Source organism: Artibeus jamaicensis, unplaced genomic scaffold, assembly GCF_021234435.1.
Source record: "Artibeus jamaicensis isolate MK-2021 breed Jamaican fruit bat unplaced genomic scaffold, CSHL_Jam_final contig_1998, whole genome shotgun sequence".
NCBI classification, from domain to species: domain Eukaryota; kingdom Metazoa; phylum Chordata; class Mammalia; order Chiroptera; family Phyllostomidae; genus Artibeus; species Artibeus jamaicensis.
In genome coordinates this window covers 11,841,873-11,866,429 of record NW_026521407.1, presented here as the reverse complement: position 1 = coordinate 11,866,429, position 24,557 = coordinate 11,841,873, and the positions used below count along the sequence as shown (strand labels likewise).

Below are 24,557 nucleotides of genomic sequence, written 5' to 3'. Positions count from 1 at the left end.
ACTACTGGAGGGGACCTGGAGGGCAGGTCGGGAATAGTGGTTTAGAGACATGAAGGACAGAGAGCTAGTCAGTAACAGAGATGGACAGACACACAGACCCCCAGATTACTCATCCAGGGCAAGGAGAACCAACTAATCATGATGATGCCAGTGACTCCTAAAATATGTTCGTGGACAGATTTTAAAGAGTTGTTTCCCTCTCAAAACCATTAAAAGCACTAGACATAGAGGAAATGTATCCTTGTCTACTCTCAAGAAGCTAGCTCCATGAACTGGAAAAAAATTAGATCAAGCCACAGAGTTAGAAAAACTGTAACAGACAATATGTGAAATGAATCCCGGTTAGTTATATTTTCTGCTTATCTGCTCCAGCTACCAAAGCAGACCCTAACTGATTCCTTAAACTTTATCTAGTGGGTAAAGACACATGCAGGCTTTCTTTCTCTTCCTTAGAGGGTAAGCCTGTGCATTAAATGCATGCAAATGACAAGTCTTCTGAGATGAAACCACCACCAAACTCATTATTGCCACATACATCTGTACAGTACGTTCACAGCCAGAGCATATCCTGTTGAAGAGTTAGCTTTCAGAACTTCCAGGAAAGCCCCTGCTAATTCCAAGGAATAGTTACATCACAGTGTCCCTACAGTGGGCGCGAGCGCTGAAACCATCACCCTGGGAGGTGAGTTAGGGTCTCCACACCATTCCCTTCCCTTTCGTGTTCCGAAGGACTGGGCTGCCAGGATTCCTGACCTGCCCCTTCGCACGCATTGCCACAGTCCTTCCCAGGACGAGTACAGAAAGGAAGAAGGCAGAGTTTAATATCTCATTCAGTTCTCCTCTGCCAAGTCCTTACAATCGCATACAAGGGGCTGCCGTGGTTTGCTCTCATGATGTACTAAATCACATCCAGAAAACTCAAAATCTGTGAGTTCTCATCCAGTCTCTGACATAAATGTCTGCCTGCATATTCATCCTTCCTCTATCTTTCACAACTTTAAAAACAATTGTGATTAAAAAACCCCCATAAATCTAAGACTTCAAGGTCAGGAAGAGAGATGAGCTAAGCGACACAGAGGTAGTAAAAGGAGAGATTCTTCCAGGAATTTGAGGTAAGGCGGTTATTGTACTACTTTGCTTCAAATTTCCTGTCAACTAAACAAATAATAAAATTCTCTTCCTGCTTCACTTTTCTCACATGGGAAATTTATGGATCACAATCAAACAGGGAAAGAAAACTAACACCCATCTAACAGTGTGCTGGGTTCTGAGAACGCAGGAAAAGGTGACGTGGGTCCAGACCCAACCAAGATAACTAACTGGTTGGGATTCAGGTCTAAAACACAAAAGCTTTCCCACACAATACAATGAAACAGGTATTAACTAAATAAAGGATAAACTCTCAGGAAAGCCCTTTGGAAGGAAAGACAAGAAGGGTATACAAATCTAGGCAAAATCCCCCAAGGGGGCCACAGAAACAAGGGCGACCAAATGCTGCTGCCTATAAAGGACATCTACAGAGGTCACTCATTTTCTAGTGTGACTTTCAAAGAGAAGCTAAGAAATAAAAATGGGAAACTAGCATTGGTGAGTCCAATCACTGCCGCAGTTACGGTTAAGGCTGGTGTGGTGTCCCCACTGCCTCCAATAAAACAAGGCAAGAATGAAGGCATCTTGGCTAACTCCACTGACTTAATTATACACACCTACTTATGTTTTACAGACATGTATATCATGTTTATATATTTATACATATATCTTTTTTCTGTATTATACATAATACAGTTTTATGTAGTCAGGTAATATAATAAAAGTAAAGTGTGTGCATATGAATTTAAAGACTTTATTCCATGCCTTGCCTTTTGCTTATACAGCGAACTGCAGATAGCTCTTTGCAGATATAGGCAAATTCTTTGCTATAGACAAAGAACCTAGGGGTTTATTACGTATGTCATCTCATTTTAAAACTATTTGTGCTTCAAAGGACGCTATCCTTCCAATGGAAGAGATCTTTTCACAGGTATGCTTTTTGCAGACAGGATATGGATAGTCTTTAAGGAATGAGTTGCAGATACAAATCTGTCACGTACAGAATATTCCTATTGAGTTTTACAAATGACAGAAAACAAGAGTCTACCAGTTCTTTCTAACATTAGCTGCTTTGTTTCTCCTCACAGCCTTACAGAAAAGATTATTTGCAACTCTTCACATCCTTACAAAATATTCAGATTCTTCAATGAAATGAGGTTCCCACATTGTGGATACACCCACACAGCAAACTGCAACAGTGAATGAAACAGATTATAGTCAGATCTTTGACAATATTGACTTTATGCTAAGGCCTTGTCTGGTGGGCAGCTTTCCCTCCAAATGTATGCCTGAAAAATTCTACCCAGTAAACACACTCTAGACCTTCAGAGGAGCTGGTGAGTGGCAGCCTGAGTCATAACATTTCATGTGTGGGAAGAGACTGGTACAACGGCAGTTCCCTGGCTGGAATGTCAGAGGCATTTTTTTGATGGAGAAAATGACCTGGATGTGAAGAAAAGATCCTGAGTCTAATGATGCATAATTCCTACTAGGCCGATGCACAGCTGCAAAACCAACCTCGGGAGAGCCTGCCTGCCTTATGCGGCCACCTCTGCTGCTCTGGAGAGTGTTCTGTTCAGCCAATAGCTCTTACATGGAGCAACACTCACTTTACATCAGCTTTCAAACAGCTATTCATCCAGGGGAGGCCAACTCAAAAGGGCTCAAACCGGGCAGCTAAGAAATCTGCGGCTGGAGACATGATGAAAGAGGTCAGAAGGGGCCCAGTGGGAGGGTGGCTCGAGAAGGGGCAGGAAAGTGTCTTGGATGTTTAAATCCTTGTTTGAAACGTCTTCCAGGCAGTAAGGAAGCACAGCCCGGGAAGGGTAGCCAGGGGGCTCGCACATGAACTAACCAGACAACGACTGCTGAGTACAGTGGGGAAAGGTGGTGAGGAGCCGGTTCCAGCAAATTTTTTTTGGAGAATTTTAATGTCATTCCATTTCTTCTGAAGAAGTGAAGATATTTCATTCATCTCACCCCCACCCTAAGGCCTTTTCTCCTTTCCTCCCCCCCGGGGCCAGGACCCTGGCTCAGAGAAGTCTGTGGGCAGCGAGGACTCTCACTTCCGTCATCTCTGTGGGTGCAGGTCAAGCCTGGCCCGAGCTGGCTTGGAAAGAGAAGCCCTTCAGTTCTGCTGAATGGGGCTTAAGCATTCCTTCGTTTCCCCACGATAACCCACACCCATGTGCCAAAAATAAAATGCCTGTGAAAAGTGGATTCCCTGTTTCTTTCGGGGCACTCCTGAGAGCAAGATGGGATAGTGCGTTAGCAGCTGAAAAAGTCCCATTCCTCATTCACTGTTACAACTCAGTCAGGGAAGCACTATGCTCCAATTTAACAGCTGCCCCTGAAATGTATTAACACCACACGTGGAGAATTCTAAGCTTAGCACCAAGTCACAGAAGGATTTCGGTAATAGGTACTACATTAGAATTTAGGGAATCCGAGGTATTCATTGTTACTCCTGGCCACTAGGTAGGAACCAGGAAAGAAATTCAGAATCCCTATTTCTTCTTCTTCATATATATATATTTTGGTCCTCACCAGAAAACATCTTTTCACTGCTTGTGGAGAGAAAGAAACATCGATGTGAGAGAGAAGCACTGATCAGTTGCCTCCTGTCCGTACCTGCACCGGGAATCGAACCCCCAATCCCGGCATGCTCCCTGACCAGGAAACCACAACCTTTCAGTCTAGGGGACGATGCTTCAATCACCTGTGCCCCACCAGTCAGGGCCAGAATCTTGACTTCTTAACACTGGTCCTATCTTTCAAGACTTGACTCCTTTAGGAGTTCTGGCTATCATTTCATAAACTGTAAAGGTAAATTTCTAAATGGTTCCAAAGAAAGCGTTCGGAGTTAAAAAAGCCACTCTGCCACCCAACTTACAAATTTCTTATTATACAACAAGATCAAATCAACTGGGCGACCTTGCCCCCCAGGGGGGTGAATTACTCCTCTGCCCAACGGGGTGACCTTAGCTCCCAGGGCGATGATGCTGTCACCATGTATCAGGTCGGTGGGTGCTAGTATTCCTCATAAGCCATGAATCAATGACAACTGTCCTCATATTCTATATGTTTGTGAAACCATCCTATACTTCCTCTCTGCACGGGTGGGATCACCTCCAGAACCTGGAGAATTTCGCGCTGACTGAAGCACTCTCCAGCCCCTCCTGCATGGACAGGAGGCTGGACCCCATTCAACTGGGTTTCTGTTCTGCCCCTTTAAGAAGCAGTGGCAGCTGCTCTCCGACAGACAGTCCAGGGAAGCCACCTAAAAAGGGCGGGCAATCTTCGTAAACGGACAGGAAACAGAAAAGACGAATATTGGGCGGACGACAGATCCCTTAACTGGCCTTCAAGATACGAGCTGTTCTATTAAACATAGGGCCATTATATGCTGGCCGGCCATCCACTTTAAACCTCAGAGTGATTAAAATGCTGGCAGGAAATGAAAGCTCTCTATTGAAGGTCCTTCCCTGAGGTCCTAATTTCAAACCAAATTTTACAGCACCACACAGGAACAAAGGAAGCCCAGTCTTCCAAGTCTTCTTTTTGTCACTTTGGACAAAGACACCCCCTCATACTCTTCAAAGAACAATGGTCTCTGTAGAGCCAGAGCCACGCCAAGAATGGGCACAAACCATACAGAAACACATTTTAAAAATACATTTTACACTGCCCTTGACATTTCGGATAAATAGAAACCACTGCACTGAAATTCCAAATATTTCATCCTTTCCCTCCTCCCTTCGCCTTTATAATGAGAATTTTCCTATTCTCTCCATCTACTTGATCTTTGGCATTTTGGCCTCTGTGAATGGAGGACACAGTCAAGTGGCCAAATAAATTAATTATTCAGATAATTGCATTTTATTAAAATAATCACTGTAACAGAGACAGTCTCATGATTTTCGCCAACAGAAGACAATGGGGACGCCTTCAAATCTTTTTTATGGAAACATCTCGAGAGCAGTTCCTGTCCCGCAGTCCACTAGGAGCAAGCCAGGGAAAATATGTTATCAGAACAGGATTTCTTTTTTCTTCACCCTCTGTTGTTTCGGGGTGGCCCTTTTTTTCCCCTCCTTCTTCTTCTCCAGCAAAAACAGCTTTTATGTTTTTACTGAACCACTTCAGATTCACTCTTCCACACAGTGGATGTTTACTCGGATTTGGCAGGCTGAGAACAGCTGGTTGTTTCCTAACGAATGGAACATGAGACCATATGTTTCAACATTTAAGCAATTTTGAACCAGAGGTATAATTCTGAGTGTCCTTTGTTGAAACTGTACATTAAATACCCAAAGGATCTGAGCTATAGGAGAGATACAGCAGCCCCCCCCTCCTTTTTTAGCACTTTTCTCGTAGCAACCAAACCACTCCACACCACTCCTATCACAGGCTTAGACCACAAACTTGCAGGAAGCACTGGTGAGCTGACGACGGCTCCGCTGCAGGGGCAGCTGTATTTTAAACAGGAAAAGACAGCTAAGCAGGCTTTTTCCTTCTAATTCTGTTTGGGAACAAGATGTGTCTGAGGCCCTGTCTGCGGAGCATCAACAACGTGGGTACCTGCTTTCGTCACAGAAGTGCAGACCTCACAGATTTGTAAAAGGAGGTCTCGGATGTCAGCGCTGAGGATGGCCACGCTCCCGCATCCCTTTGAGAACATCCTCCAGTTAAGTTGGGCTGATGAGGTTCAAGTTAAACTCAAGCTGAGGATAAGAAATGTCCTAAACAAAAGCACTTTTCATGGAACTTACTATCTCAATCCTTTAATGAAACTATCGCATTTCTTTTCATTGGTACTTCAATATTAATCACTAATAATGTTAGAAAACGAAACTATGGATTTAAAGTCAGCCTGGGTCAGAGCATTTAGCAAAGCGTCAGCAGAACATCAGGAAGAATGTTCCTGGAAGAAGAGGACTCAGGTTTAGAAAAAAATGCAGTGAAAAGTCAAGTACATATACAGATGGGCAATACATTAACTAAATACCAAGCACAGGGAAGTGGCACAGGAAGCCACCAGCCTCTGGACAGTCTGAGAGTCCACGAAACCTCCCAGTCTTGAATGTAGATTTGAAATCCCACGTGGAAGTTAATAATTTTTTTATAGACCATTTTCTAAAATATTAAATGAGAGTCATTGATTAAGATGTAACAGGTAAGAGGGAAAACTGTGGGTGGAAACAGGTTATTTCTACCCTGCATTCAGAGAGGCATTTTTTGGAACTTGCCTTTGAACTCTTAAATGCCCTGGTCTTTACAAGGGTCTCCATCTGCGGCCAGATGGATTTTTTGAAAAGCACTTGAAAAATGGCCCTACTTATCATCATTACTGAATACTTTAAAAATAACAGATATAAAGAGTGATCGATATTACATCCTACATCGTATTTTGTTTGTTTGTTTCTCCATCCAGGTTCTTACATGAAAGCAAGGTTGATAATATGGACAACGCTTTTCTTTCCCTGATTCCACTCGAATTCAAGGATCGTACAGATAATCTTACAAAGCCACTGTTTCCAGACATGTTACTAAGAAAATCTCAGCAAAACCAAAAACATGATCCCTCCCCACCACTTCCCACCAAACAAGACACAAATATGTGTATATATTACTTCTGTCTTAGTTTTGGCCTTACAGCTCCATGAAAACTTTGAAAAATGGACCCTCTGCCAGCTAACTTTCCTTGAGCCCCAGAGAGGGCAGATTTTCTACTCTTCTGGGTTCTGGGGCAACACAGGGATTGCTCAGGGTACGCATGGGGGGAGGGCAGCCAGATTCATGCTTTTCAGATGCTACACGGTGCTCTGGAAGTACATAAAAAATGTTCATTGCAGCTTGGTTTGTAAAGTGAAAATTCTTAAACAAGATCCAGAAGGGACCTCCAGACGACAGAGCTCAGTGACTGGGAGCCCAGGCTAAGGAACCAGGGCATCTCAATGTGAATCTGGCCTTGACTTTTACTGTCCTTGTAACTTTGGCCACGTCTGTGACCTTTCTATGACTCCATTTCCTCGCCCATCAATACCTATATCCTAAAGTTATGGCAAATGAAGTAAGACACATCTGCCTCTAGAAATATTATCCACTATTACTAATAGGCAAAAGATAAAAAGAATAAGGTGGATCTAGATATACATTATGTACTGACAGGGAGACAACAGCTATATCCTCAATTGGTGAGAGAACAACACAGGCTGGAGCGCAGTATATACAGTAGTATGAGGACAGGAAAGGGAAACCTGAACTTCTGTTCTACTCATGCAGCAGATGAAAGTTTAAGGAGCATCTCTGCTATCTTTGGCATGTTATGAGAGCTATACGCAGCAAACTTGGATAATACTGCATCTTCAAATAAAGAGATTTTCAAAAACACACTTGCTTTGTAGCTTACTTGTCGGTTGTTCCCCTAAGACCTCTGTTCTTTCGCAACAAAATTATTGGATCTCTATAGAATTCTTCAAGTTAAAAAAGAGAACTAGAGAGAAATAAAGGAAAAACCAGTATATTCATGGCTGAAAGCCTGGCCACAATTTTCTAATATAAAAGTATAGTTTTAGGTAATTTTGTAGTTATTTGCGGCACCACAAAAAACTAGTATTTTACTAGTTTTTACATATATATATACATATATGTATATATACATATACACACAGACACATCGATATAAAACATGGTGCTACTTATTGTACACACTAGTCAAACCCCAGTGTACATATGAAGGTGTACGACATCACAAAAGTTAATGTATCCATTTTAGGCTGAAAATAAAGATACAGTTTAAAATCCTGTTTTGGAGTCAATCCCGATTATGACTCACCCCGCACATCCTGAACTGTGAAGGATTCACTCGGTCATTCACTCACTCAACACGTATTAAGCGCCTGTAACTACAGTGCTAGACCCCAAGGAGCCTGCGTAAACTTTAACTGGCTAAAAGCTATGCTCCCCAGGTACACAAAAAACCTGAGTAAGTAAAAGAGAACCTTAATTCAAAAATATGCTCATCTCAGCTGACTCTTTAGCTGTGAAAGAGATATCGCTGTTTTTTTCTACCAATGGGGCAAAACTTACCTTCCTAACTGAGCATAAAACTTGTTTCTTATTGTGTCTGCCTAGACCTCTGCTCCTGAACCAGTTGGCACCCTAAGAACACAGAGACTATTTGCCTATTAAGTACTTGAGTAAAACCAAGCACAGTACACAGGTCCTGCAAAGCTTAGGCAACTTTAAATCAACCATTCAAAGACTAACCAGAGTCAGAGACGCATGCTAGCCAAGGGCCTAAAGAACATAAAGGAAGCATGTTCTCTGATGAGTAGCCCTTTCCCCTGCCCCCTTCGCTCTAGACCAACAGCAGGGTTAGAAGGCACTACAGCATGTGGTAGCAATCACAAAGACCAATTTGTTCTGAGCATGTCAAGGTCAATGACATTATGGCTGAGGAGACGGTCTTGAGTGCTGGAAGTCTGCAATAGTTCCTGAATGTCACACAGGATCACCTATGGTGTTTGTTTGCCATTTCCTTCACACTAGCCCTCTTCACAGCTATCTCTCCTGCAGACTTAAAAACATAGAGAAATGGAAATACCTATTTTGGTGGTCTTCTGTTGGTCAACAAATAAATGCTACCAATGTAGACAATATGGGAGGCCCACCAGGAAGTCCAGCTGGATTTGTTGAAATAAAACAATTTTTCCTTCCTAAAACACATTTTATCAGGAGACTGGTCTCTGGCTGTATCCAATTTAGAATATACTCTGTCTATTCTGACTCTAAAAGACAGAAAAGGAGGAAAGAAATGATACCTGTTTCAGTTTTTTCTTTTGGTTTTGGTTTCAAACTTTTTTTCTGTGGACAGGTAGAAAAGAGAAAAATAATGCTTCTTGTATTTCCTAGACAGATAAGTTTCCAAGAATGTCACTTTTTCATAAAAGAGTCTTATAACACTGCCTCCATTTCCATAGCGGGCCAGGAAAATGAACAGACAGGGGATCTACTTCACATTTGTCAGAACTTCCTACTTCATTTCTTCTTTGGGTTAACCCAAAGTTAGCCTTTGGTTCTAGATGGAATGGGCCTTCCTAACTCATTAATTTTTCTTGAGATTATTCTTCATGTCTAGTAACTTGCAAGGCATTTTTTTCCTCATTCTCTGCCAATGTAAAGACTTAACAATGCAACAGAAATAAGATGTAAAGGCAAAAGCCCCGGTGCTGTGCTTTCACAGGGAAGGATGTTCTATACATATTTAATGTAAGGGCCATCAACTCTGTTTTTCAGAAAGTTACAGTGACAAAGCAACAAATGTTATTTTTAACATGGGTATTTTAGTTTTAAAAGATTCCACTCAGTGTTTCCCAAATTCAGTGTTTCACATAATGGTCAGGCTAATATGAATGTGGGAAAAAAAGACAAATCCAAACATAGAATATTATTTTCAAAAAATAGTGAACTAAATGTAAAGGTCCAGTAAAATCTGATATCTCCATTTTTCTGAACTCGTTCACATGACCTTCATTCTATTTATAGAAACACAGCAATTCCCATTTGAATATAGAGCAATACCTTGTAGGAGGATTTGCTCGAGCACAAATAAACTTGGGGAAAGTATTGACTTAAAAATAAAACACTGGAAGAAGGGAAGGTTTTTTTTTTCCTCCCCCTCTGTGAAAATTTCCGGAAAAGTTGTAAACAAAGGCAGGTTTGGCTCAGACATGGAGTGACACTGGTGAGCCGAGGGGGATGAAGAGTATATCAAACCTCCCAGAGTGAGGAAATGTTTGTAAAACAGTTAGTAAATCACAGGCAGCCAAGGTCAATGTGCTGAACAACCCCAGGGATGCGCAGCCAAAGCCCCAGCTGTGAAAGGAGGGGGCCGGACACTGTTCACGGCTTGAGCCCCATGTGAGTGATCCCACTCCCTGCCCTTTCTCCTCGGTCACTTCGGAACTCAAAGGGCTGTGCGTTTAATTAGTGCCGGGCCATGGTGGGGTGCTGACCGTCCTCTGGGAGGGCCAAGGTGAGGATGCACGTCCCTGACAACATTCTCAAGGGAGCGATGCTGGTGGGGCCTTTGGTCCTAGGGACAGAGCTGGGGGGTCCAGCTGGAAAGAAAAACTCACACTCAACCTGGAAAAAAACATTTACAAAGAACAGAAGGCTAAATATGTAGCTGAAATTTTCCATGAATTTTGAAATATCTTTCCAAGCCCTTTTTGATCACTGTTCTCCCTATCGATGATACATCTGTTAATTATTCCTTTTGTGATGTTACACAGATGACAATGTGGAAACTGTTAAGTTCTTCATAAATTCCCTCTTTTGTGCCACATTGTTCCCCAAAAGTCAGGAAGACAAAAAGAAAATAAAGGAAAAGCACTAATGAAGAACTGCTAGGGAGAGAGCAGGGAAGACTCCTCTCCAGGCAGACAGACAGTCCTTCTGCCTGAATTGACATCTAGTTCTCTTCATTAACCTTTACTCCAAAAGTAACTTTGTGAAACAGCCTATTCTTGCCTTGGTCAGTGTGGCTCCATTGGTTGGAGCCTCATCCTTTACACCAAAAGCTTATGGATCCGATCCCTGATCAGGGCACACATCCAGGCTGCGGATTCAATCCCCACTTGGGGCGTGTAAGGGGAAGCAACCAATTTCTCTCTCACGTGACTGTTTCTTTCTCTTTTTCCCTTCCGCTCTCTCTAAAATCAATAAACATATTTTTAAACAAAACTCTGCATACTCTTTCTTTACACTGAACTCAACGTGCCCACACAGAGAATGTTGCTATACACTTAAACTGTGGTATGAGTGAAAGATAATTATTAATGACTTGAAAATAGGGGAAAATGTTTATTTTTCAAATAGTGAGTGAAAAAAAAGGTGTCACAGCAAAAACACGTAGCCACCGATTACGACCAACAAGTGACCAATGATGGAAAACAGGTGCTTACATTAAAGAAAAAAGAAATCTGGCAATTTAAGAAAAAGTCTTCTTTTTTAAAAGGTGGAAGATTTATACAATCTTAAGAGAAACCAGAGTATGAAACTCTTCCTTTTTAGATCTAGGAGGTACAAAAAAAATTTTTTTGGAGAGCACAGGCATCAGCAAACTTGGCCAGCAATCACACATAATTTAACGTGAGCCCCGATTCAGAGCGGAGGACTAGACCACCTTACTCACAGCGCCAACACTGTAAACACAAACTCACTCTGGGACAAGGCGGGACTCTGATTGCCTAAATTGAAACAGGACAGATATAGAAGAGTCAGCTTCATGGTGAAAGCTACTGCCTTAGTTTTAAGTTATTCAGGCTGTGTATTTCTATGAGCGACACATTAATTCTTACTCCTTTTGAATACTCAGACCACGCGAGAGTAACAGATGATGTACTTTTGAGTCGTTTGTCTGGCTTGGCACTGAGACAGACACACTCTGAACTCATCTCTCACACTTCTGTCTCAGTGGCAGGGCCACGGTGATGCCAAAGCTTCGTTTTGTAAAAAATTATGTGGGCTACCCAAAGATCAAACAAGATCTTCAGCCCGATGCATTCTTATTCAAACTAATGGAGTAATTAGCCCAGGCAGCCTAGATCAGAAAAACAAGGGAAATCAGAAGGCAAGTCAACTCTTTGTTGAGAGTGCCAGTTAATGCTTTGAGTGATGGTCCAAGGCAATTGAGAAAAGCATAGGACTTTGGAGCCAGGTCTGGGATCAAATCCTGACCTCAACCTTATTAGCTGTGTTAAACTGGTCAAGTTATCTCAGATGTCATCAGTTTCCTGATCTGCAAAAGGGGGATAAAAAATTACTACCTACGAAGAGTGTTGATAGAACTAAACGTGATACTACTTTAAGTACTACTTTAATGGCATTTGACCCACAAAAAGTACTAAAAATATGTTAGCTAACTTTCCCCTACTGCTCCCCTCACTGAAGCCTTTCTTTAAAAGTCACGGCCTTTTTGGAATGAATATGGGGCTCGCTTCCTGGAGGGCGCCCGCCACTCCCCACCATCGGCCGTGACCTGGGCACAACCTGTCCAGGACTTGAGATCTCTCACTTCCCCTGGCACCACATATGTGACCGTCTAAGTGCAAAGGACTCCTCTAAGCCTCAAAGAAGAGCATGTACCCCCACCATAAATGAACTTGACTCCAACTTTGGATATTCAGCTATTTAAACATGTTGCTCGCAGCTCATGTTCTCAGCTTGAGGAATTCCTCTTGGCTCCTTTCTCCTGTGGAAATGGATGGTTTCCACATTACATTCTTTGCCCCCTTAGTCAGCTGGCAAGTCAGATAAAATAAAAATAAATTCAGAACACACACACATACACATATTTCAGTGCTCTTGTGAGTCAGACAAGGAGGTGATTAATATGGGTTGGAAGCATAATTATCGTTCACAGGCCTCCTTGTTCTGATTTTGCTACCAGTAGATACTTGCAACTATCAGGTGGTTGCCACTTGAGAAGAAATGTTGATGTCATTGTTTGACTTTAGGTTTGGGTTAGAATTTATCTTAGTTTTTTTTTTAAAGCAAGATGTCATAATTTTAATAAGACTTGAGGACAACTGAATAATGACCTACGATATTTTACCACTTGTCCTCTTTTGCTCTCTGACAGATGGTAAATTGCACTTCCTGAGTGAGAATCAAAGACAAATACCTGTCCTGTTAAAAATGACTCACAGCTTCTAACTTGGCTTTAAAATCCTACGTGAGATTTCTTTCTTTCTTTCTTTCTTTCTTTCTTTCTTTCTTTCTTTCTTTCTTTCTTTCTTTCTTTCTTTCTTTCTTTCAGGGAAATTCTTAAGCTGAGGCAGGGGTTTGAAGATATTTTCTATCAAAAAAGTGCATTTTCTGGTACTTGATTATTAGGCTCAGAGAAGTTTCACCATGTGAAGAATTGGAAATTTGGTCTAACTGTCCCTGGCTCTATGTGTGTGGCCAAGGAATAAAACTCAAATAATGGCTGAAACAGAAGTAAGAAAAGAGCAAAAAAAAAATTAATATAATGAGAGAGCCAGCCAGTCAGCCAAACAACTGAAAAGATCGTATCATCACCCTAGTTGAGAATCAAAAAAAAAAAAAATTAGCTCTACTTCTAAAGCCTCTGCAGCAGGAATGGTTGGCTGCAAAGGATCATGGTCCTGGAGACACGCATTCCACGCCAGCCCTGGCCTTTACTTTCTGTCTGAACTTGGGCAAGTCGAGGACCTTCTCTGAAGCTCAGGTTCCTCTACTCTCAAATAAAGATAATCTCCCTCTCGTTAAGTTGCAATGGCTATAAAATGATAAATATTATGCTTTGTTAACAGTTAGCGCCCCAAGAATGTAAGTTGTTACTTTACTATTCTCAGATTGCATACTAGCCAGCAGGGCAAGAATAATATGCTGACTGACCAATTGTATTAATCTACTCCTCATTCACTCACACCACTTGGGCTCTGATGTCTTAAGCAAGTTGTGTTGTGACCTAAATAAAAATTTTATAACTAAGTCAACAGTAACTTCTAAACATTTAAAAAAAAAAAAGAGTGTAAGAAATACAGGGCTCTACTTCAAACTGCCTTAAACAGGATGTTGCAGTTCATTTTGTTACATTTTTTCCCAAGCATGTTTCTATTTAAAATCATCTTTTTGCATGATTCTGGAAGAGAGGGTAACTCTTATCTCGTCCAAAATTGGTGTTTCCAATTTCCTTACATAACAAGGCTTGAATGTTGTGGAGGAAGTAGGCAAAAACGAAAGAACCAAGAAAGATCAAAAAGCAAGAGACCTATAACCTGTAGGTTAAGAGGTTATGACCCTAGGGCCCTGAAGCAAGGTGGAAGTCTAGAAAGATGTTTTCAGGTACTTTTAAGCCACTAACTTTACTAGGCTTTTTGAAAAGGAATAGAGATAGGATCTGATGCTTAGGACAATATTACTGGCATGAATGCACTTAGAAAGATCATAGTGACCCTGTCAAAATTAACCTGTCACTGTTGCTTGAGAAAGGAGTTATAGTATTAGTAATTCATTACTCTTTGTATTCACTGTTTAAAATCAAATCGGTCCACCCTGAAAGCATTTCTTTTGACTTGTTCATTGTAGCTACGATCCCAGTCCTAAATCTTTGGCACAGAACAATCAGGCCACAAATTAAAAGGAAAAATAGATATGGTTAGAGAACCATAACGGATCCCACGCACATTTAAACAATGGTGTCAACCGCATCCTGAATTTTGTTGTCATAGCACCATTTGCTGCTAAACTAAGAGATGAAAGATGCAATCGGTACAATGCCAAGCTGTCACAAATACAACACTGCATGCCGGTCTCCTCCTGCTGATTTTCTAATGTTTGATAGGGAAGTAGTTACAGTTGTGGCAGCGTGGAGAGGGAAGGAAAGCTGGATGGTATGGTATATATCCTATAAAATAGAACAGATGTAAACACATGTATTACACAGTTGTACATGGTATACACATGGCTAAAAGAGCAAGAAGATGGAAGGAAGAAATATCTTCCTGACAAATACCAGCAAACCATAATGTATAATGGATTGGGAAAGTTTAAAAAATAATAAAAATAAGATACAGAGCTGCTTTACCAAAATTCAGGAAGGACAGCTTCTACTGAATACTTTTTCCCCCACAAAGAATTACAAGATATAGAAAACATTTGTTTTAATTATATATTATTAGTAATCAGAGTATGGTAGAATATATGAAAAGTCTTTGGAGTTTGTAAACATATATTAAAGACATTAGTCATCAGGGAAGAATCAGTGATTTCTCAGTATCATTATCTTAAAAGTTCTGGAAACATGCACCTTTCAAACTTCCAGTTTTGTTAAACTAATCTGCATCTACCTAAGGAAACATTTAGACTCTCAGAATCAGGAATTAAACCACTAGCTCTTAAATTCTGAGGAAACCTCTGAAGCTTTTCCTTCTTTTTACACTTAATATTTGTCAATAAATGTTAAGAAAATGTTTGAGACAAGTTGAGCTGTGTATTCAAATCAAACAGATGAACCAGAAGGAAGTACACAGACGAGAAGGGGCTGTGCAAGGACAGAAGGCAGCAGGAAAGGACAGCTTGGCAGAAACGCCGCCATCTTACTTTCCCTCTCCTACAAAACCTAATTGATCTAGTATGTGAGTTAAGATAAGAAAAAGTACCTCCCCCTAGTCACAGGCACTACAGAAGAAAACATCGAAACAGTGAATGATTTTAAAACCAGCATTTCCTGCTCTTTAATTCCACATCATCAAACATTTGTTAGATACTGATCACCCAGCAAGACTTGGTGGACACAAGCATGAATACAACCTAGTTTTCCTGCCTTCAGAGTGTTTAAAATCTAGTACAAAATAGAGAAAGGGGATTGATTCTTGACATGCTCCTAACACAAGCACCTTACTGCTTATCGATCTTCCTACTTAAGTAACACAGTCTGGAAACCATCAGAACATCCAATAAAATGCTGATGCTTGAGCAACACTTGCTTCAATGCAATACGACCATGGAACAAAGGAAAGTGGGAAGTAAGCAGAGTCGCACGGAAAATCTGGGTTTATCTGGGATCAGCAGATAGCACTGCCAGTTTCGGTCTTCTGCAGGTCTTTATCCAGCTTGGCTTGGAGCTGTCCCTCCTCAGGACAGGGTTCTCTGTCCAGAGGCAGCCGGAAAACGCACACCTGACTAAGAGTCCACAGCATCCTCCGGCTGCCCCCTCTGCCTCTGTGAGCCCCACGGCTCTGGCAGTAAGATGAGAAGAGGCATCAGAGATGATCACAAAGTGCCTTCTAGTTATGGCACTCTATGAGGAGAGCCAAAATGTTTGTTTCCGGAATTTCAATACACCAGGGAAAATGCATTACTTCTATGTCAGGCCTGCACATTCTTTAAGACAATGTCTCAATTTTGGCAAAAGACCCTAATTTATGTCTCTTTATGGATTCCAGTATCATGAGCTCATCCTACACCTTAAAAAAAATGCATTCATTATGTAAGCATTCCCTTAAGCAAATAGAAGGCCGGAGAAGAGGAAAGTGCTGCTTGCCATTCAATTTGGCTTCAGCAGAACTTTCCATTATTACAAGGAGCCTGCACATTTCTAAAAAATGATAGCAACTTTTTTGTCATCAGCGCGGTGTCTTTTATTTCACCGTCACTCTGGCAGACTTTGAAAGTCACACACGCACCACCTTTGGCTCTTGTTGCATCAACAGGTTATAAAAATAATACTTTGTCTCATGGAATGCAACCTTAAGATGAACTCAGAAAAATGGCATTCGTTATTCTGTTGGCTATATTAGATGTGCAATAACGATGTATTATAAAGTAAATCAAATTACAAATATGAACCCTATCCCTTGGATCAGGTTCTGGGAGCAAGCCAACACCACAATTATTATCTTCTCTAGCATTGAATGTTCTACATAAGTGTTTGGGAGATGTAAACAGGACATAAATCTGAGATCGGTTCTTCAATCTGTCTACAAATAACCATGACATTATATATAAACTGTAGTGTAGAGCATATATTCTTTCTGTTTAAGCAGTTAAGAAGTGTATCAGACACTATGATAAACAGAAAAAACAGCGTGAACGGCAATAAATGGAAGCCTTCCGTCTCGGAAAGTCTTCCCTTATTTGATTAAGTTAGGTGAAAAACAGAGCAGTCATGCTTGTAGCCTTTCTTCCTTTTCCCTTTCCTCTCCTCTTTTCATTTCTAATGCGAATCGGAAGTCTATGTGGAGCAGTCTGGCTAGCCCCGGTCTAACCTCCCCATCTGGAAGGGGACTAACCAGCCTTGGGGCTACTTCCAACCCTTCCCAGCTGTTAGGTTGGGGTTTTTTGTTTTTGTGGGCTTGAGAAAGCATATTTATATAAATGATTGCCATATCCTTTGCCAGCTGTTGACCCTGCTCTTGTCCCGGTTGGGGCATGGTTTTCATTTTTAGCGGCCACGGACTGGAACTGACCCTGACAGAGTTAGCACGCCATGCACACAGCTTTACGCGCTGCTGCTGTGGCAGTCCAGACAATGGACGCACAGTGTAATCCGAGGGGCCGGTGTTTCCCTTTGGGCAAATGTCACAGAATCCAGGGCTCGGAGCATCAGTTGAAAAAATAAATTCTGAGATTCACTGTGTTATGGAATAGCTTCTCTCAGACTGCTGCGATTTCAGCTAGATCGAGAATTCACCAGCAGCAACGAAAGAGTTTTCCCTTGTACATATCTGAACCTGAAACGTTCTCTAGATGTGCAGAGGCGACTGTCTCTGTGGGCACATGGAGGTAAAAAGAAGCTATATTTTTTGTTTTTAAACTATGTACATATGCTTCTGACGTTAGTGTCAATAAAATTTTAAAAATTCATCCTTGTACCTTAACCTTAAAAAGATAAAAAATCGGTTTGGGCTTTTGATCATTACTATGGCTTACTAATAATCATTCCTAGAGATCCAATTAGATAATTTCTTATGCTCTTTACCAACCAAAACAAATCTATGTTTAATCTGTGGCCAACTCTAGTCACAGTGAACTAGAAAGTTTAGAAATATTCTTAGGGTGTGAACAGTTGGGGGAGGAGGCCCATAGGAGATGGGAGGAATAAATAATCCCTTAAAGACAATTTAACCTAAACAACCAGCATTTCTTCTGCAGTTAAATGGGAATAAGAGAATAAATAGCAGATTTTTACAACTTCTGTAAACTGTATTAAGCCCTGGTGGCCATAAGCAGAAATGGCATACATGAAGAATGAAGAAATTTAATTAAAAAGAAATTGATCATTAATGTTTAAAGTGGTACATCTAATAAAATTGAAGATCTGTACTATTTGATAATTCACAGGGTCATTCAGTCATTGCCAACAGATTATTACTTTGAGTCTAACTGTAAAGGGAAAACAGCAAGAGAGCCTGTCATAAAGACGTCCTGTGCTGGGGTCTCTCCTTTCCTCTTCAGGCCTGCAGGCTGGCGGGCTATGGCAGATGGAGACTGCTACATACAACTAATTAAAATGTGAACCCCCACCTTCGAAGTCAGAACAGAATAGATAACAAATAGGGAAGCTGGGAAACAGGAAGAAAAGCTATTTCCTGACACAGGCATTTCCAGTCTTTGAAAAACAATCCAAAAGGAAATTTAGCCTATGAATTTAAGCATCACATACTTATATCTTTAAAAAACCCTCAGGAGCTTGAGGTCTGGAATGGCTTTAAAGGCAGCTCAGAGTTTCAATCAGCTTTAGCGCATTGAAAATGTCAAGTGCAGGGGGAATTAACTGATGGGATCTATGAAGCTTCTATGAACTCTGATTAACTAATGACAAAATGTGTGACATTTCAGGGCAATGTTTTCTTTCTCTGATGCAAATATGTTATAATAATGAAGAAAAGAAAATGAAGCCATTTGTTCCTCATAGCATTTCCTGACGAAAATTTTCATACCAATGGTGCAAGCTACTGGCACAATCTCCAGACATTTTTTTGTAAGCATTATTAGAATTTTAAAAATTCAATATTATATCCCTCATCTTTTTTATTTACTTTGATAATTGATATACTGAGGCTTATTCCTATCATCTTATTTTGCATGATCTGTTCTCTCCTGCCTTCTCTTGCACTGATAGTTTTCTATAATCACTTTTTTCCCCTCTATATGTTAGGAAGTTATAGATGCATTTCTATTAATGGTTTACCCTTAATTTTAATCATACTGAACTATAAATTTCCCTAAATTACTCAATATCACAATATTTGTCTTAAATATGCTTTAATTGCCATTGAATGTCCCATCTTCCTTGTCATTATTGTCTGGGGTTTTAGTTTCAAATAAATTATGACATAAAACTTATTATTATTACATTATTATTATAACATTCAAAGTTAATTACCAACATAATTCTGTATCTTGCATATTACTATTTCCCTCTGCATTCACATTTTCATGGTGAAGTACATCCAAAAAGGATTTTTCCCCCCCCAGTAAGACCAAGGCGGTGGTAGACTCTTACTACCGTGTGAAAGTACTGAATGATCATTTTAGCTGAGTATAGAATTGTAATTGCATAATTGCTTTTCCTCAGCCCTTTGGGGTATTACTCTATTGTCTTCTTGTATTAATTAATACCACCAAATAGAAGTCTACTACCTAATTTTCATGCCTATGTAGGTAATATGTCTTTTCTTGCTGTTACTTTTTAAAAATAAATGGTCTTCAATTTTACTATAAAGTATGTATATATGAATTTATGTACATTCTGCTCAACACTCAAGTTATTTGTTTAATCTGAGCACTAAATGTCTTCAATTCTCTTATGTGAACATCACTTCTTAGTCATTCTCTCTATTTTAGGACTCACTAGATATATACTGAAGTTTTGAAACTTGTTTCTTAACTTTCACATTTTTATCTCTCTGGGCTGCTTTCAGAAAACTACTACTCAAAAACAGAGTTTAAAATTCTTACTGAGTTTGAACACTTTGATGTCATTATTTGATCGCTAACATTTTGAAATGATTCTTTTTCATAGCCACTTGTTGTTTTGTATCATTTTTGCTGGCTTTTGTTTTATAATTTCTTATTTTATAAAGCCATATATTTATCCTTTTGAGGATCTGAAATACAAAGGATTACTTTTCCTGGTTTATTCTATATTTTCCCTTTATCTGAATGAATTTATCTATTCCCTGACTTTATTATCTATTTTTTTTGGTATCAGTGTATTACTTTATTTCACGGATTTTGACATGTTACCTATAGGCACTTCTTAAGAGGGAGTTACAGAGAATTCCCTTCACCTCCTCTGAGTGCATCACTCCGTGTCTTCCAGTTTAATGGTTGCCTCCACGGAATCCCTAACCCACCAGTCCAGAGCCTGGTCTTATATTATGCCATTAGGGGATCCAATTCTTGGTAATATTGGAGAAAATCCAAATCAGAAAATGAGTCATTAGATAGCTTAGCTTCATTCCTAAGTCTGTCTTTGTCTTCCTACCTCCCTAGATGTGCAAATAGGCCTTAGCTCTTGGTAGCAGTCAGCCGCACCTTTAATTAGTGTCCTTTGAAGACGCTGCTTGGCCCCAGACAGAGCCCTCTGCAGAAGCCAACGGCCCAGCCGCCTGAGCCACCTTAGCCACCTTTCAGACTCTAATGCCTGGAGTCCTAGCCTCCTGGCCCCTTGCACTTCTGTCTCAGTTTTGGTCCACAAAGGTGTCTGTCTTATTTTCGAGATTTGCCACATCTTTTACATTTTCTTTCTTGTCTTTTTTCTTTTATTTTTCCAATAGTTTAGCACCAAGGTCTAGATTTATAACATCATCTTTACTAAAAGAGTTCACCCAACCAACTTTTTTATGGTCTCTTAAGTCACCCACCTTTGGATTTTTCCTCTAAGCCAAGAGTCGTATTTACATCATAGACACTTACGTATGCAAGCCATGCTGAAAAGTTATCATGCTCAAATGACTTCTTATAATTTATCATAATTGTAATTAATTTCTTATATTCTTTTAAAAATTGATTTTAGAGAGGAAGGGAGAGAAATGTTGGTTTGTTGTTCCACTTATTTACGCATTTGTTGATCAGTCCTTGTATGTGCCCTGACTGGGGATCAAACCTGCAACCTTGGCAGGTTGGGACAATGCTCTTCCAACTGAGTTACTCAGCCAGGGACAATTTCTTATATTCTTAATTATTTAAGAAATGAGTGGAAAACACTTAAATTAAAATATATCCTCTTAAATGATCAAAACAAATAAAAACATTTAACATCAAAGTAATGCAAATTTAAAGCAAAAGACATCACTTTTACATATTGGGTTGGCAAACAGGTGGAGTTGAAAGTTAAGAGAGTAAGGACGAGTCATTCATTCATACTTATATGGCAGAGCAAACCTGACAATCCATTTGGAAAGTGATCTGGTCAATACATATTAAAAGCCCTAAAAGAACAAATACTCTGGCCCTAAAAGAACAAATTGTCAGCAATTCCATTTCTAGAAATTTATCTTGAGGAAATAATACCATATATGTAGCAAAATGCACAAGAAATTCATTGTTGATAAAAACAAAAACCAAACAATCAAACCAACAATAGCAAAACAAGCAAAGCAAAGGAACAAACAAAATATTCATTAACATAAGATTGTTTAAATAAATTACAGAATACTACATGGTCACTTACAAAATACACCCATAAACATAGAAGAGAGGTGAAAGATTACACCAAAATGTTAAGTTGCGAAGCATGTTAATGATTAACCTGTATTTTCATTTTTATAGTTATGGCATTGAAATTTTTATTGCTGCAAAAAGTAAAAATTATGCTGAGGTGGGGAAATTAATTACTCTTCATATCAGGTTGATCCTCAAATGTCTACAAATGCAATCACCTTGGGGATCACTTTGTAAAATTATGTAATTGTCTAAACCACTGTGATGTACATCTAAAACTAATATAAATAATAGGAATGTCAACTGTAATTGAAAAATAAAATTAAAATTAAAAATAGGTATATGCCATCCATCTGGAGCTATTTCTTCCTATGACACGAATCTGAATTTTCCTTTCGTTTTTCCAAAGTCTCGAACCCAACCCTTCTGCTGGCTCGGGATCTTGCTCTGTCAGGCATCCAATCTCCCTTCTATTTCTAATTCATCTCACAGTTCTGCACTCTTCTTTTCAGACTACAAATATGCTTAAGTTTTTAAAAAGAAAAAAATTCTCTCTTGAAAACATCAGAGATATCCCATGTTCAATTTTCTTACCTCCTGATCATTTCTATTTGCTCTATAATTTATAGCAGTGTGGATCTCATCTTTACTGCTATACTCAAACTGTTCTTGCTAATGCCTCTAATAATTTGTTAATTGCTAGATCCAATGTCTATTTCTATCCTCATCATCCAGGACCGTTGTACTATCCTATTTAATGGCACTGCTATTGAAGCCCCCCACCCCTGGCCCCATGACTCCTGGTGGCACTGGATTTTCGGGGTTCTAGTGTTGATTCCTTGACAGTGCCTTCTAAACAAAGCATCCTTTGCAGGCCTGTAATATCTTGCTGATTTGCAGGGTCTACCCTTGACCCACTATTTTTCTCATTCCATATACTTTCTCTTTCATCTACATTACTGGTAACTCCCAAATTTCTACTGAGGGCCAGGTTGTCTGCCTCAGTTGTTTCATAGGTAACTCAATTTCAACATTCTTATAATAAAAAGTATTAAGTTCCCCAGTAAACGGTTTCTCCCCTTTTATCCTCCCTTCCATTCAGTTAGCAAAACCCAAAATTTGGGATTCATATTAAGCTCCTCCCTCTTCCTCATGCCTGATATCCAACCATCATGTCTAAAAACTTGTACTCCTTTTTACTTCTCAATTTTCTATCCCCCTCTATTCTTTTCCTTTCCTTTCCATTTGCCACTGCCCTAGGTCAGGTCAACACTGTAAGTGGTTTCACTAACTCCGGTCTTAATCTTCCTTAAAATCTGCCTTTTCTACAGCTATCAAATTGCATTTCAATTGCAAGCCCAACTATATCACTTCTCTTCTGCTTAAAACCCTTCTCCATTCCTTACAAGATAAAGTCCAAACCCCTTCCCTAGCACACACATTGTTCTGGGCTCATCTCTTGTGGTTCCCTGCCTGGGAAATTTTGTTATGGCCACATCGACCTCCTGGTGCACCCTTCAAATATACGATGGCTCTTCCTGCCTCTATACATTCATTTCTGCTATATTCTTTACATGTAATGCTACCAAATCAGCACCTAATCCTGTAGAAAGATTTCCTTAAATATGTTGCTCTACTCCCTTGACTCTAAGCACGGAGGAACTTAGAAACAAAGTTTGCTATTCTTTACAGTATAATGTAATACTACATATTAGAAATACAGCTGATTTTAATCTTGTTATTATCATAGGTTTAGTACATTTGAGATTTATATATATACACATATACATATGCATACATATTTACCTTCCTTTTTACCCCTCAAGGTCAACACTGCACTCTGAGAAGTCCACATTAAGTACCTTTCCCTGTTTGTTGGCCCTCACACCCGTAATGTATTCATTATATGCTTCTTCACTGGCTAAGACCTGCTGCCAAGGTTATAGAAAGAAAGCAAATCATCAATAGCAATAAAGCATTTTAAAGGCAAGTGAAATCTCTTTCTGGTAATCAAATGGGCCAACATGTAAGGGAAACAACTTTGGTATAAAAGGCCTAGCTAGCATCAACTCAGCTCCTAATGCAGACTGTGGTTTGTACCACAACATAAACTAGGAATTGTGTGGAAATTCTCATGGGGAAATCTACATAGAATACTTGTTAGACAATGATGAATGAAACTACATGATAACAGATGATTCTTGCTGCTGAAGAGGGAAGACAAAAAGGCAATTTCAGAGAGCAGGACACCATACAACAGATCCCCTGAAGTTAAACAACAAAAACAGCACTAACACGTGCTAGTTTTAGAGTTGCACCTTGTTCAGTACCAACAATGAATGGCATGGAGAAAGACCACCTCGAGGGGGAATGCGTCACTGAAATCTCCACGTTCTGCTGTGTGTTTGTTACTTTGGTATGTCAGTACGTGGAGGGGAAAAGACCTCAACAGTATAGAAAACAGCATTTGTACACTTGGATATTAAAGATAAAAAATTTTTAAATCTTAAAAAAAGTTCATATTGCTTCATGGACTCAGAAAAGGGGCTTGGGAAAAGATCTGAATATTAAAAAAAAAACACTTTATAAAAATTTGAGTAAATAGAATATAGACCAGAAAGAAAAAAATTCTCTAAAATTGAGCAAGATTAATTTGGCATGTTACACAAATAGGAGGAAATCTTCTGAAAAGAAAAAAAAAAAGGAAAAAAAACCTTTGCTGCTAATCTTAGGTTAATAGCAAATGACCCCATCTACTCTTAACCTCAAAGACTGACCTGCTGACCCACAGCCAGTGGCCCTGGTCAGAAACATGTTGCCACCAGAGTAAATAAAAAGAGAACACAACGTGCTGAAATTGTTACTGCTAATGACAAGTGACACACACTCTATGCTGCCAATGAGCAGAGCCATAAATAAGTAACCCTAAACACGTCTGCACGCACTTCTCTGGATTTTCCTTTCCTCTCCTGTGTTTCTAAATGTTTGTTTGTTCGTTTGTTTAGGGAGAAGGAAAGTAAAATAATTATTTTCACCTCTTGGGACTTATAGAAAGAAATTTGTTAAAGTAAGGGAAAAACCACATGGGTAGATTACTGGTGACCAGTGCTACCCCATAATTTATTTCCATGCTCTCACTCCCTGACACCGTCTACCCTGAAAGACAAATGATACAAAGAGTTTCACAGACAGGCCAGAATCCTAGCTTAGAACACATCATAGACATGAAGTTCAGAAATAGGAAACAGTAAAAGCCTGATGCTCAG

General features: G+C 39.8%; 1 protein-coding gene across 9 annotated transcripts in view; it reads right to left on the bottom strand.

Moving 5' to 3' along the window:
- BCAS3 (BCAS3 microtubule associated cell migration factor) overlaps window positions 1–24,557 on the bottom strand; it is a 493,516-nt gene that overhangs the window by 139,656 nt on the left and 329,303 nt on the right. The window lies entirely within an intron of this gene.